The 15,176-nt window shown below is 43.6% G+C and overlaps 1 non-coding gene across 1 annotated transcript; it reads right to left on the reverse strand.

The window, feature by feature from the left end:
* Positions 1-14,148: 14,148 nt before the first annotated feature.
* On the reverse strand, positions 14,149-14,223 carry Trnat-ugu (transfer RNA threonine (anticodon UGU)). The gene has a single exon. It is a non-coding gene; the product is annotated as a tRNA-Thr (tRNA).
* Between the last annotated feature and the right edge of the window lie 953 nt (positions 14,224-15,176).

Genomic DNA, 15,176 nt, shown 5'->3' on the forward strand with positions numbered 1-15,176 from the left:
GCCATACCGCCCGAAAAAAGAAACGTCGTTTCGTGGATAACTGACCATCCTGGAACATTTACGTTTGACGGAATTGTTTCATATTGTCAAGTTTACGAGAAAAACGTTTCGAGCAAAAAAAGCTTCAAAAGACTAGCATGTCAAGACAAGTCTTCACACCACAGAAATGTGGAAGAAAGAACCGCGACAATAATGTCTGACAACATCAAGTTGTAATAGCGAGGATCTGTTTAGAGGCAACCAAAAAAGTTTGTTTAACATGGATATATGTGAAGTATTCATTGCAAACAATATTACGTATCCTCAAAGGCTTCCTGCGCAAATATTTCTTAAATCAAAATATACCACATGAATCGACATTCAGTAAAAGTTACATACCGACAATTTATGTGAATGTTCTGGCAGGAATACGCAATGAACTCAAGGACACCATTATCTGGATTACAGTTGACGAAACTACAGACACTTGTGGCCTTTGCATTGTAGATTTAGTTGTTGGTACTTTAAACGAAGAGCCTCCTTCTTTCTATTTAGAGGCCTGCAAAGAATTTGGAAAAGTAAATCATTCTAAGATTGTCAGATTTGTGAATGAGGGTATTAGAAAAATGTTTCCAGTATCTTCTGCAGATGAAAGGGTGTTTCTGTTTATTTCAGATGGTGCTCCTTATATGATCAAAGCAGGAAAAGCCCTGCGAATATTTTCCCCAATTTCATTCATGTGACGGGGTTTGCTCATGGAGTACATCGTCTCACTGAAGAAGTACGTTCGACGTCTGTGAATGTAAATAAACTCATTTAATCCACAAAAAAATTTTCTAAAGCTTCCTGCTCGCATCAATACCTACAAAGAAAAACTACAAAATGTGCCCTTACTTCCCGAAACAGTGGTGACTCGTCAGGGTACGTGGGTTGAAGCTGTGTTTCTTACAATGAACATTTCGAGGCCATTATAGGGGTAGCAAACGACTTCGACAGTGCAGAGGCTTTGGCAGTTTCCCAGTGCAAGGAAGCTTTTAATGATTTCGGTATTAAAAAAGACATTGCTGTGATTACCACTCATTTTTCCCATATACCAGCAAATATTAAAAAGCTTGAAACTGAAGGTTTGGCGTTGAATGAATCTATTCAGTAAGGAATAATATTATTCTAATGAACTCCTCATTGCAGGAGGTATTCCCAAGAAAACTTACAGAAAAGTTTGAAAACATTTTAACCAATAACCCAGGATTTGAACCCTTGTGCCAAACAGATAGTTTTATTACGAGGGTAATCCCAAAAGTAAGGTCTCCTATTTTTTATAATTACAGAACTCTGTGTGGCAGTTGGTCACACTGTTATGAGGAGTGCTTCACGCGCTGTGTGTAAACCTGTGCACGCCGCGCTGAGGCGCTCAGTCTTGGCTTGGCAGCCTTTGAGAACGAAGGTCCCGTTGGATGTTACCGCCAAGTGCGAATTGCGCGCAGTTATTCGGTTTTTGAACGCAAAGGGCACTGCGCCGATTTAAATCCATCGCCAACTGACGGAAGAGTGTGATAAGTCGTGCATGGATGTCAAAAATGTTCGTAAGTGGTGTAAAGAGTTTGCAGCTGCCGGTGAAGTCATGACAACCTTTTTTTGGAATCGGGAATGGGTATTGTTGGTTGACTCTATACCCACTGGGACCACAATTAACGCTGACAGGTACTGAGAGACTGAAAAAACTCAAACGGGCAATTCAGAACCAGAGGGGAGGAATGTTGAGCAAGGGCGTACACATTCTCCATGACAACGCTCTCCCACACATCGCTCGACAAACCACTGCTCTCCTGCAACGGTTTCAGTGGAACATAATTACCCACCCACCCTAAAGTCCTGCTTTGGCACCCAGTGACTATCACCTGTTCTCTAGGTTAAAAGAACATTTGGCCGGAAAGCGATTAGGCTCCGACGAAGAGGTGAAAGAAGAGGTTCATAACTTTCTGAACAGTATGGCGGCGACCTGGTATGACAAGGGGATACAAAAACTGCCACAGCTTCTACGAAAATGAATCGACAGAAATGGTGATTATATCGAAAAATAGCTAAATGTTCAAGCTGTAAACCGATGAAAAGCATTTAAGAAGTAAACAGGTCTATGTACTTATAAAAAAATAGGAGATCTTACTTTTGGGATTACCCTCGTAATACGACTGGTGAACTTTTACCAGAAACAATAAGTGCCAACGCAGCACCCAAATTCGAACACTGCCAGTTGCCACAGTTGATGTAGAACGGTCCTTTATTTGGAACAGTACTTGGTCGTTTATGTTTACAATTAATTAAAAGTTAATGCTATTAAAGTGTTCATGATTGTATGCTGTTTTTAAATAAAATATGCGGTGATTTTGATGGTGCCCCTCTGCGTGCGATATATGTGAAAGCTGGTCCTGTACATATCCACTGTTTCGCTTCGACTCGCATCGCCTTCGCTTGTTACCGACAACAATAGCAAAGAAGGAACAATGGTTAAAACACGGTGTAAGTCCCCGTTTTCCCAAATTTTTAGGAAATTATCCCCCTTCATAAGCTCTACCAGAAACTATTCAGAAAATGATATCGGCGTTCAAAATGTACCGATTTCTCGCGTGGCCGGAGCTCTTCTTAATAACAGGTATGCACAGGCCGGGCTTCGAGATCTGGAGGCAGGATTTGCGTCACCGCGGTCCCACGAGTTCTGGAAACTGTACAGAAAATTGGAACACAGATCAACATAAACATCATTTCCGCTCTTTTTATTGCTCATGAAACATTGCATGTTGTACCACCATTCAGGGAGACCATCAGAGGTGGTGGTCCCGATTGCTGTACACACTGGTACCTCTAATACCCAGTAGCACGTCCTCTTGCATTGATGCATACCTGCATTAATCGTGACATGCTATCCACAAGTTCTTCGAGCACTGTTGCTCCAGACTGTTCCACTGCTCAACGGCGATTCGTCGCAGATACCTCAGAGTGGTTGGTGGGTAACGTCGTCCATAAACAGCCCTTTTCAATCTATCCGAAGGAGTTTTTTATGCGAAAATTTTTAAAGCTTTTCGGATAAAGTGAAATTTATTTGCATTCTACGTCTATATTCTTCACTTATTTCTCTGGAGTCAACAGCCGGAGGCTGTGGTCGTGTGTGTGTGTGTGTGTGTGTGTGTGTGTGTGTGTGTGTGTGTGTGTGTTACTTTGTCTACTTTCTCCTAATCCCTTACTGGCCGAAAGTTCACTTCCTGACAGTCTTTTTGTTGTGCCTACCTGCGATTCACCTGTATGGTGAGTAGCAACTATTCTTATTATACGAATGTTACAACCCATCATGGATTTTCCATCGTTTGATTTTGATTATTTCTCAACATAGTCACTTTGGCGACCAACAAATGTTCCCTAACGAGGGAACAGTTTGCTGACACCAGCACTGTAGAATGTTTGACTTTATTCAGGGGGGCCCCAACTTTAAGTCTGCCTACACCGCATCATCACTATTACAATCCTCTGAGACGATGTTTAAGTTCTGGAAGCAGATGAAAATCGTATGGGGTGAAGACGGGACTGTATGGAGGATGGTCGATGATAGTGAACCCAAGACTTCGGATTGTAGTCGCAGTGTTCGTTGGCAACTGCCATGCTGAAGGACGGGGTGCTCCGTTTGTGGACGAACTTCTCAAATTCGTTCATTCAATTTTTTGAAGGTCTCTCACACGCCGCCATAGTGACGATACACACCGCCACGTTAAGCGCTACAATTCGGAGCCGTCTACCGGAAGAGGGTTGCTACTCTTAATCACCCAATTGTGAAAGTCGACCAAGTAATATGCATGACATATAATCTCCCAGCTGCTGGTGTAATCAGAATAAAAAATTCCGAGGCACTGCATTTCAGCACTCCCTCGTACATCAACATTTACATGATTATTCTGCAGTGCACATTCAAGTACCTGGTAGAGGGTTCTTCGGACGACTTTCGGTCTGTTTCTCAACCATTCCACTCCCTAAGAGCAAAAAGGAAAAATAAACAGTTCAATCTTTCTGTACGAGCTACTACTTCTTTTATTTTATTTCGATGGCCCTTTCTCCCATTGTAGGTTGGTGACAAAAAATTATTGTCAAATTAGAGAGAGGAACTTGCTGATTCAAATTTCGTTGAAAAATTTCGCCACAACGAACTACGCCTTTTTTTGTAGTGACTGGGACCCAGCTCGCTTTTCATATCTGTGAAACACTCTCCCTACTTTGTGAGAATGCGAAACGAGCAGCTCTTCTTTGAACTTTTTCTATGTCCTTCATCACTTCTATTTAGCGAGGTTCACTCACTGCATAGCCGTTATGTAGCAGAGAACGTACAAGTGTAGTTTAGGCACTCTCTTCAGTAGTTAATTAAGATTAAAGGAAAGTGAAGAACGAGAGATGTTTGTTACACATTATAAAGTGGTAAAGGATGATTAATTACAAAGTCAAAAAATAAAAAAATTTAAAAGTTCACACACACGAAAACTTAAAGCTTATAAAACTTAGAATTGTAAAACAGATTTTACAACTTCTCAATTTGTGAGGTTGAACTTTACGAAAGTTTTTCTTTTTACTTTTTAGTATTTCATCTTTTGTGGGTTGATAATGTATAACACATACCTCTCGTTTGTTTTGTCCCTTTAATCTTAATTACAGATCTCATGATAGCGGTAGCCGAAATTACGTTGTATATAAAAATATGTATTTAACAATATACACGGTTTTATTCACAAAACATTTACAACGTCGCGGTCTTGCGAAGTACGAAAGTTAATAATCTGCAGAGCTTCCAGCTGTCTCAATTAGAGATGCAATACGAAGTGAAGCTCAATGTCAGGCTTACCGCATGGCAGGAAAGAGTTTCACGCCAAAAATAATGCTGCTATGTTTGTCAGTACACGAATGGACGGCGAATAAAGAGTGGTAAATAAAGAAATGTATTAAACTACTTAAACTGGCGTTGTGTACATAGTTCCGCATAGTCAGCGCGTACACAACCTTCCTACTAGAGCGTGCCCCGTGAAGCACAACAGCGCAGGCGCAGTGCTTGTCCGTCTCCGCACTACGAGATGGCACTGCCATAGAGACGGACCAAATTCTGGCTCTGCCGATCCGCGTATTAATATGTAACGCAGCCAATGACATTGCTGCTAATGTATAACCTTTTCTCCTCGCGGATCACACTCGTGCAATGATACATGAACGCGCGAGGTATTATAACGAGTTTACAGACCTCCGATTAGTCAGTCTGCATTTGTCTGCACCAGTCTGAACCAGTCGACATTTATCTGTACCAGTCTATAGTCAAGTTTCAGTCTGTGCCTAATAAGCTTACCATATTCCTGTACATAGCCATGAAGATAAAAGTATAGACACTTTTGACAAGTATCAGAGATATATGTGAGAATAAGATTAACATACCAATACCATAGGAACTTCAGATTGTCAATTGTAAATAACATCCAGAACCAAGTTAAGTAATTTTCATGCTTGTTATTATTTTTAATAAATGTGTGTGAAAATTAATCAAGTTCTGTTTAAAGTTGGTCACCATCAATCTGCTACTCTAAGCATGCAAGTGGCATTTCTGTCGTCTGACCTAACGGCAGAAGATAAACACGCCACGATAAGACCATGAGACATATTGCAGACACTCGCCTACTTCCTTAGAGCGACAAGTCAATCTGAAGGTGTGTGTACTGAAAGTCTTACAGTACGCTCACCACAACTGGTCTATTCACAAACAAGAAAATTTTCTTTGCCTCATACCATGGCGAAGCCTTTGTGCCAATTTCAGCTCTGCTGAGGACAGCTGTTTCAAGATATCAGTTTACTCCACCGTGAGAAAACCGATCTTACATTTAGGCTATTTATTTATTTATTTGATGTACAGAAAACTTCGCGATGCGTTGTAATGGGTATACTGCATTGCTTTGACTAGATTTCCCGATGTAAGGAGCAGTCTTATAATATGAGTGACGATTAATGTTCGACATCAAGTGGATGACGAGCTAATTACAATGGAAGCACCAGCGCAAATAGACAGACGACAGGGACGCTGTTCTGCGCTTTTCAGAGGAACCATCCAGACATTTGCTTAAGCGGTTTGGGTAAATCACGAGAAACCTAAACCAGGATGGTTAAGCGAACATTTGGACTCCAGTCCTCTCAAATAAAACGCTCAGCCGCTTCACTCAGAACAGACAGCGCAGTTCCGGTTTCCAGTCACATCGTGACGTATATTAACACTGTCAGCTCGCCCTTTTTCATTCCAATCTCTTCTTTTTCCGCTTGCTCTTACTGTTGGACAGTACTGTAAATGTATTACTCCTATCCATATTCTACTTCCTCGACAGTGATATTCTTCTGAAAGAGGGCCGGCCAGAGCGTGCCAAAATTCACAAAGGTCTGAGTGTGCAGGCCGTTCGCTGCTGGAAGCACTCCGAACAGCGCGACATTACGGTGAGTATTGCGGTGTGGCCTTTTCCGGCCGACAACTCTCTTCAGTTCGGCGGAATCGTGATATCAGCACTGTTTACCCTTTGCTGGTTGTTCTTGGTTTGTAGAGCGTTCACTGGCCCAATGACTGTTTGCAGAAAAAGAGGCAATCTAGCGATGTACTGTCAGAAGCCTTGAAAAATGGATGAGTGACAGAACAGGGGGGATGGGAATTCTCAGTATGTGTTATGCAATCGCATAAGCAACGGGTACTGCAAATCTGCTATGAAACGATATTACAATACTGTGCAGAAAGAATATAAAGATATAGTTGACAACGAAAAGAGCCAACAATTCTCAGTACATTAAGAAGCTCGCTGTACTAAATTTGCACACATGCAGCACCTGGAAAGACGTGTAGAAAAATTGGTGAAGTCGCCCAGGTTACTCCTCTGACAGTTGCCACTGTTTCTGAGAGAAGAGAACGAAGATTATGGAGACTTCATATAGTACTGCAAGTATGCTGGTTAAGCCAAGCGGCACTCCTGGAACGAATTTTTCGGTTTAAAAATCGGAGTTGTTGGATGTATGAAGGAAAAAGGAATGTAGTAACGAAAATTAGAAGATCTGGGATGCATTGCTGACCTCGCACTTTATTGCACACTGTCTACACTAAGACACAGCAAGGTGGGAAACAGCTTCTTTCTGACTTGATGGGGACGCATTTTAAAAAGAAAATCGCATTGTTGAAGGACACACTATGACATACATAGTCCATTTCGCTAAGCTCCCTACCGTTCAACAAAATGGAAAGTTTGAAGAATTCATTGTGGCCTTCAAAATATTAAAAGGATAGTTCCCTAAACGTTTTAGGGAGGCTGTCCATCTCGCACCTGTTTTCGAGCTGTTTTGGAGACCGTCTGCCGTTTCTGCTGAAAGTGGCCCTGTGCATGTGCAAATGTATCTCACTGACATACAAGGTGATTCTCGTTTTAATGACAAACCCGTTTACGTTAAAACTACCCAGGAAGTCTCCATCGCTTTTCTCAGATACAGTTCCCACCTCCCCACAATGAGATTCTACAAGTGCCACGACATTTAGATCAGCAAATGTGTGTAAAAGATCTTTTTCCGCTTTTCAAACTAAATGTCTTGATTACAAGGCGAATTCAGTGTGAAATTCTGTCAAATTGGCTGCATCTGTCAATACTTCAACCAAATAAGAATTACTTTATGTCTTCAATGCGCCAAAAATAATTAAATAATACCGAAAATCTGTTACGTTTTTGAGCAGTGCGTGGCTCGTGTTCGCGCCATATCTCATTTGACATCCTGTTTTTACTGTACTACCACCTTGTGGGGCAGCGGGTGAAATAATAGAATAATTGTTTTGTATTTACGCTGTTTGCCGTTCTCAACACTGGCTCTGTAACTACAATATTGGCAACCAGATAGTGATTAGCCTGTAATTAGAATTCCTAGTGCCCACTTCATCTGAGAAATACATTTATAGCTACAGCTTATAGCTCCGAGGAATTAGGAGATTGTCTGGGATTCATAGTCAAAAACCATTTTCTCTAAAATGTTCACTATATTCTGAAAGTCACAGACCAAAAAGAATCCGCACAATCCAACTACCAGAGCAGTTCAGTTCAGAGTCTAATGCGCTGATGCCACTATAACTGTTCAAATTAAATGTTTAAGTGAATGCTCGCCATAGTTTGATGATAATGTTCATCAAACGCCGCGCTAAATGATGGTAGGCGGCACGTGAAAATACGACATACGAAAACTGAAGATAGATCATTAAAGTCATCCAAGAATTAACAATTCACTCGAAAACGATTTCATGGTTACGCGTATCCCGAGTAGCTTATTACGGCATCCGAGACTGTTTATATCAACGATACCGACGCGACGCGACTCCCGGCACAAGTGGTGCGCTAATCAGCGTCTGGATAGAACTGGGGCCTTCCTTCCTCACGCATGGTTCTTACACATAAAGCCGCGGTGCAGACTGCCAAGGGAACGCCCGATCAAATCCGCTCTCCCGACTAGCCGCTGGGCTAGTAATGCACCACTAAGTTATCGAATAAATCATTGCTTCCTTTGCTGATGGGCGATGAAGCTCTCAATTTAATTGTGCAATCAGCACACAAGTAAGTAATCATAATAAAAGTCTGACGTGGCTAAGTCAAATATTTTGGGCGAGAGAATTAATTTAATTACACTACACACAGTAGATGAGCTCTGAACTTGCTCTTTGGAGATACGCTATCGCTGTAGTTTTATAGTTGTTCAGTTGAAACTTCTCACATTCTTAAGATTATAGCGGATCTCCATTCTACTTAAATTTAATCATCCTAGCTTTATTTATTCGCCTACTTAATCTATCTTGCTTCCTTAATTTCTAAGACAAAAATCAGAAAATCATGGATTTCAACTAAAATTTTAATTTGTGAGATCCAGAATACTGTCTACTAAATTAGCGTGCAAAAGGAATCTAAATATAAATTTTTAAGTTTCTAGCTCTTTTCTGTTGCGCCAATGATTTTTACAGAAGAACATCCAAATTTCGAAAATGGTAAAAGTTATTGAACTGATATCCAACACATATTGATTTTGTATTACTCCTGACATGCTAGAAGCGTTTCAGGTTATTTACTTCATTTTAAAGTATTGCGCAATATTTATGACATCAGAACTAGTTACAGCTGACTAGGCTGGCACACAATGGAAAGACTGATGTGAATCTTATAAGGCGTGAGTATGCTGCTTCCCTACAACCTCGTTATGTTAATTTCACTTACTGGCGTCACTGAGTTGCCGCCTTGCTTGCCCGTGAGCGGCAGCAGCGGCGCTTATCGATATAATCCCTGGCGTGTTGTCTTTGCTGACTGCTGTTACTTCCAGGTTGTCGTGCGTTCGGAGTTAGTTAGGATCTGGCAGTGAGTTGGGAGGCGCTAGCAGTGCAATTCGGACCTGGCAGTGTTCGACTTACGACGCGGCAGAAGTTCAGTCTGGGCGCGGCTGCGGTGAGCTCTGGACAGCCGTGACTCGCCCGACAGTTGCCGATACATATCGCTTGAGTGCGGACCACCTTGGTTGGTCATCGATCGGTCGCCTTATTAGACGATGTGTACGTTGGCCGGCGATCGCTTATGGGTTGCCTGCGTGTGCCGACTCGTGATTCGTCCTTGTTATTGCACAGTCGCTGCCATTAGTATTGTCTAGTCCTTCGTGCAAGTGTTCGTGAAACTGTGTGTAGCTTGGAATGTCGACTGCTCAGTTATTTTAGTGCTGTCTCCTGGCTGATGTGTGGCAGTCGGTCGGTTGGCGTGTAGCAGCGAGGGAATGTCCGTGGGGCGTGGTTTGGCCGGGCCCGCTCGTGGTTTCCACACCGTGTCGGAGTGTGTGGGGCTGTTCCCATTGCTACGAGGTCTGTGGCTCACCGACCCTGGGCACGAAAGTTGAGTTTGGGTTTAATTTACCAGCAAGTCAAGACTGTTCTCATTGTGTTGTTTGGCTCTCATTGTTGGCTGTTGGGCCATTTCCGCGGGCAACAACTTGTGTTTTAGAGTTGGCGAAGGTTTAGCCACTGTCGTGTGGAGTCTAACTGTATTTGGTTATATGCAATTGAAGTGCTCCAGCGGATTTTTCTGCCTTGTGGCCGTTAACGTTCCGGTTACTTGCCCTGGTCGTTGACGTAAATTCAGGCAGTGTCCTACTTCACTGCATTGTCGCTGTCCAGCAGGGTGTGTAGTTTCACAGCTTATTGTATGCTTGGTTGTGGGCGTCAATGCCTTTTACGTTTGGCATTGAACTCCCAGTTGTGTGGTGGTCGAGTGGAGCGCAAATTACCTTGTCGGTGGGTCCGTTGACTGTCTTTTGGTTGGGTTGTCGTCGGATCGAGAATGGTTGGCCCGACTGCCTTGCTCACCTACGTGAACGCAACTATTTCAAGTGCTGGCCGACCCCCGAAACTTCTGAGCGCCGTTATCTGCACTGCCTTTTCTTATTTTCTGTTGTGTGTATTTGTATGGCTCATAGCTGATGCTTTTGAATTACAGATGAATTCTCTTTAGTGGTGTTTTAAGCCATGGGCCTTCAGCCGCTTTGATATTAAAGTTCCTTCCTTGTCAAGTATTAGACTGTTTGGGCTTTCAGCCTGATTAAAATGTTGTTTAGAGATAAAGCCTTGGGCTTTATGCCTACTAAAAATTTATTTGTTCTGTTCTGAGTCACAGGCCTTCAGCCGTTTTTAAATTAAGAATCTTTGTCTTTTTAGCATCAGACTACTTGGGGGCCTTCAGCCTAATGGAAGATACGGCCTTCTGCCTTGTATTTTTTACTTACTTTTACCATCTACATCTACATCTTCTTCTACATCCATACTCCGCAAGCCACCTGACGGTGTGTGGCGGAGGGTACCCTGAGTACCTCTTTCCGTTCTCCATTCTATTCCAGTCTCGTATCGTTCGTGGAAAGAAGGATTGTCGGTATGTTTCTGTGTGGGCTCTAATCTCTCTGATTTTATTCTCATGGTCTCTTCGCGAGATATACGTAGGAGGGAGCAATATACTGCTTGACTCTTCGGTGAAGGTATGTTTTCTAAACTTTAACAATAGCCCGTACCGAGCTGCTGAGCGTCTCTCCTATAGAGTCTTCCAGTGGAGTTTATCATCTCCGTAACGCTTTAGCGATTACTAAATGATCCTGTAACGAAGCGCGCTGCTCTTCGTTGGATCTTCTCAATCTCTTCTATCAACCCTATTTGGTACGAATCCCACACTGCTGAGCAATATTCAAGCAGTGGGCGAACAATCGTACTGTAACCTACTTCCTTTGTTTTCGGATTGCATTTCCTTAGGATTCTTCCAATGAATCTCAGTCTGGAATCTGCTTTACCAACGATGAACTTTATACGGTCATTCAATTTTAAATCACTCGTAATGCGTACTGCCAGATAATTTATGGAATTAACTGCTTCCAGTTGCTGACCTGTTATGTTGTAGCTAAATGACAAGGGATCTATCTTTCTATGTATTCGCAGCACATTACACTTGACTACATTGAGATTCAATTGCCATTCACTGCACCATGCATCAATTCGCTGCAGATCCATTTCAGTACAATTTTCCATTGTTAAAACATCTCGATACACCACAGTATAATATGCAAAAAGCCTTAGGCTTTTGCCATTTCCTGCCCATGCGTCAATTCGCTGCAGATCCTGCTGCATTTCAGTACAATTTCCCATTGTTACAACCTCTCGATACACCACAGCATCATATGCAAAAAGCCTCAGTGAACTTCCGATGTCATCCACAAGGTCATTTATGTATATTGTGAATAGCAACGGTCCTATGACACTCCCCTGCGGCACACCTGAAATCGCTCTTACTTCGGAAGACTTCTCTCCATTGAGAATGACATGCTGCGTTCTGTTATCTAAGAACTCTTCAATCCAATCACACAATTGGTCTGATAGTCCATATGCTCTTACGTTGTTCATTAAACGACTGTGGGGAACTGTATCGAACGCCTTGCGGAAGTCAAGATACGCGGCATCTACCTGTGAACCCTAGTCTATGGCCCTCTGAGTCTCGTGGACGAATAGCGCGAGCTGGGTTTCACACGACCGTCTTTTTCGAAACCCATGCAGATTCCTACAGAGTAGATTTCTAGTCTCCAGAAAATTCATTATACTCGAACATAATACGTGTACCAAAATTCTACAACTGATCGACGTTAGAGATATAGGTCTATAGTTCTGGACATCTGTTCGACGTACCTTCTTGAAAACGGGGATGACCTGTGCCCTTTTTCAATCCTTTGGAACGCTACGCTCTTCTAGAGACCTACGGTACACCGCTGCAAGAATGGGGGCCAGTTCCTTCGCTTACTCTGTGTAAAATCGAACTGGTATCCCATCAGGTCCAGCGGCCTTTCATCTTTTGAGCGATTTTAATTGTTTCTGTATCCCTCTGTCGTCTATTTCGATATCTACCATTTTGTCAACTGAGCGACAATCTACAGAAGAAACAACAGTGCAGTCTTCCTCTGTGAAACAGCTTTGGAAAAAGACATTTAGTCTTTCGGCCTTTAATCTGTCATCCTCTGTTTCAGTACCATTTTGGTCACAGAGTGTCTGGACATTTTGTTTTGACCCACCTACCGCTTTGACATAAGACCAAAATTTCGTAGGATTTTCTGCCAAGTTAGTACATAAAACTTTACTTTCGAATTCGTTGAACGCTTCTCGCATAGCCCTCCTCACACTACATTTCGCTTCGCGTAATTTTTGTTTGTCTGCAAGGCTTTGACTATGTTTATGTTTGCTGTGAAGTTCCCTTTACTTCCGCAGCAATTTTCTAACTCTTAAGTCTTAAATCATCGGCCTTCAGCCGTCTTTAAATTAAGGTTGTTGCTTTTCAATTGTTAGATTTTTGGGCCTTCAGTCAAACTATAAAAATTACTTAACGTGAGGCCTTCTACCCTCTAAATATTCTCTTTAGCGTTTGAATTTTGAGTTAATAGCATTTAGCCGTTTTTCATTTTAAATTAGAGTGGCTGTGCCCTTAAGGCATAAGATAGTGTGGCATATTCAGGCGATAACTAAGTTCAGGAATTTGCACTGTAATGTTTGGTCAAATAAAGAAAGTTATGTGTGTTCGAGTGCAACCAACAGCCGCTCATTTTGGCCACTTTCCACAATTCCAACTACCTGACCTGTCCTGCGGGTTTAGCAGGGCGTTTCAGTTTTTGATCAATGTTGTTCAGAAACGTAGTGAAGTGCGACGGCATTGTACTTTAAATGCGACGAATTCACAGTTTTCCCCTGTCCTTGTCTCCAAGCGCTCACACAGCTTGGCGTGGTGGTGGAAGAAATACGCAAGGAGGCTAAGCGCTATGGCAGACGTGCCGGGACATGGCATGCGAGCTGAAATTTTGGCTGCTGCTGCTCTAAAGACTCCTTTCACAGTAGTATTGTGCAGTGGCTCTCAGTATGTCGGCCGTAATCTGATGCCAGGCAGGCAGTAGGGTGTCACTGCGAAGTTGTAGAGAGGTCACACTGACAAAAACAATGCCTCTTGCCTAATTCCACATCGACACTAGTTACACATGTCGAGACCCCCATGAGAAGTACTCCACGACAGTCGTCAACCTCCCATGGGCCATACGGCCTTCCGGTACTGATGCTGCCAGGAGTGGAACTGGCGTCTTCCAGCTACAGGCTAAATGCTGACTGACTTCGACTATCTACAGGGCGCCTGCCTATGGGCCCACGGTTCGCACACGCATGTGCCTTTGTCCGAAACCCTGCCAGTACACTCTCTGCTATCGCATCTTTTCATCCAGGTGCCGCTCATGCTGTATCATAAGTGGATCAACTCCGCGCTCGGACACTCCAAGCACTGGGCCCGCCAGAGGCTGTTAACCGGTCACGCCCCTACACCAAACAACGTGACCGACTTACCACGGAACTCGTTGTCGCTGCGAATCTGCCTCCATCCCAGATCTCCAGTGCCTCTACAGTCGCAGAGATTCTAACATCCCGACTTCATATGAAGCTGGTATATGTACAGATACCATTGGTGATCTTGCAGCTCTCGAAGAATGAAATTATAATGAAATCCAGACCTTTAGCTGCTTACAGGCATTGATAAATATCGTCGGGGACAGTTGAAATGTCTGTGCTCCGTCCAGGAGTCGAACCCGGGACCTCCTGCTTACATGGCAGGCGCTCTATCCGACTGAGCCAACGATGGCACAGAGGATACTGCAACTGCAGGGACTTATCTCTGGCACGCAGTCCTTGAGACCCACACTTCCAATTTACTGTTCACACACTACATTTGTAGTGCCCCTCCCCACTGTACTCATTTCTCGCGGCAGTCAATCTACCGATTCCCGTAAGAGTTTGACCAATGTGTGTGCATCCACACTAAAGATCATTGGCCGGTAAGCGTTATCTATCGGACATGTCCGTAAGAACAGATACCATCTTTATCAGGAGTTAAGCCCCTGCAGTTGCAGTATCCTCTGTGTCCTCAATGGCTCAGTCCCACAGAGCGTCTGCCATGTAATCAGGGGATCCCGGGTTCGAGTACCGATCGGTGCTCACATTTTTCAGCTGTCCCCGTTGATAATTATCAACCCCTGTAAGCAGCCAAAGGTCTCGATTTCATTATAATTTCAATCGTGACCTCATCGCTGCGCGGCTGCCCAGTACCGCGCGAATTGGCGCAGCGGTTAGCGTACTGAAATCGCATTCGGGAGAAGGATGGTTCAGACCCACGTCCGCGCATCATGTTTTAGGTTTTCTCTGATTTTCCTGTGATAGGGCGCGGCTGATTTCCTTCCCCATCCCTCCCAAATCCGATGGGACCGATGACCTCGCTGTTTGGTCCCCTCCCCCGAACCATCCAACCAACCAGCCGGTAGAGTGTGGCGATTCTGTGAACCGGCAGCCTCCTTAGGCCGCGTGCAGAGCTGAGTACACGTCACTGTCCAGGGCCAGCCTGCTACACTGAGCGTTAAGTCCCATAGTGCTTAGAGCCATTTGCTACACTGAGCGCTATAGCAGCGAGATGCGGCTCCGACTTGTGTGCTGCTTGTAATGTATAAGTGGGTTGCGGCCAATGGCTTCGCCGCTTCTGTGGCTTTACCTTAGCCGTCCACCTAGCTCTTTGTACCGGCTGTCGCGCCAAACATCCTGCACC

Source organism: Schistocerca serialis, chromosome 5 (genome assembly GCF_023864345.2).
Source record: "Schistocerca serialis cubense isolate TAMUIC-IGC-003099 chromosome 5, iqSchSeri2.2, whole genome shotgun sequence".
NCBI classification, from domain to species: Eukaryota; Metazoa; Arthropoda; class Insecta; order Orthoptera; family Acrididae; genus Schistocerca; species Schistocerca serialis.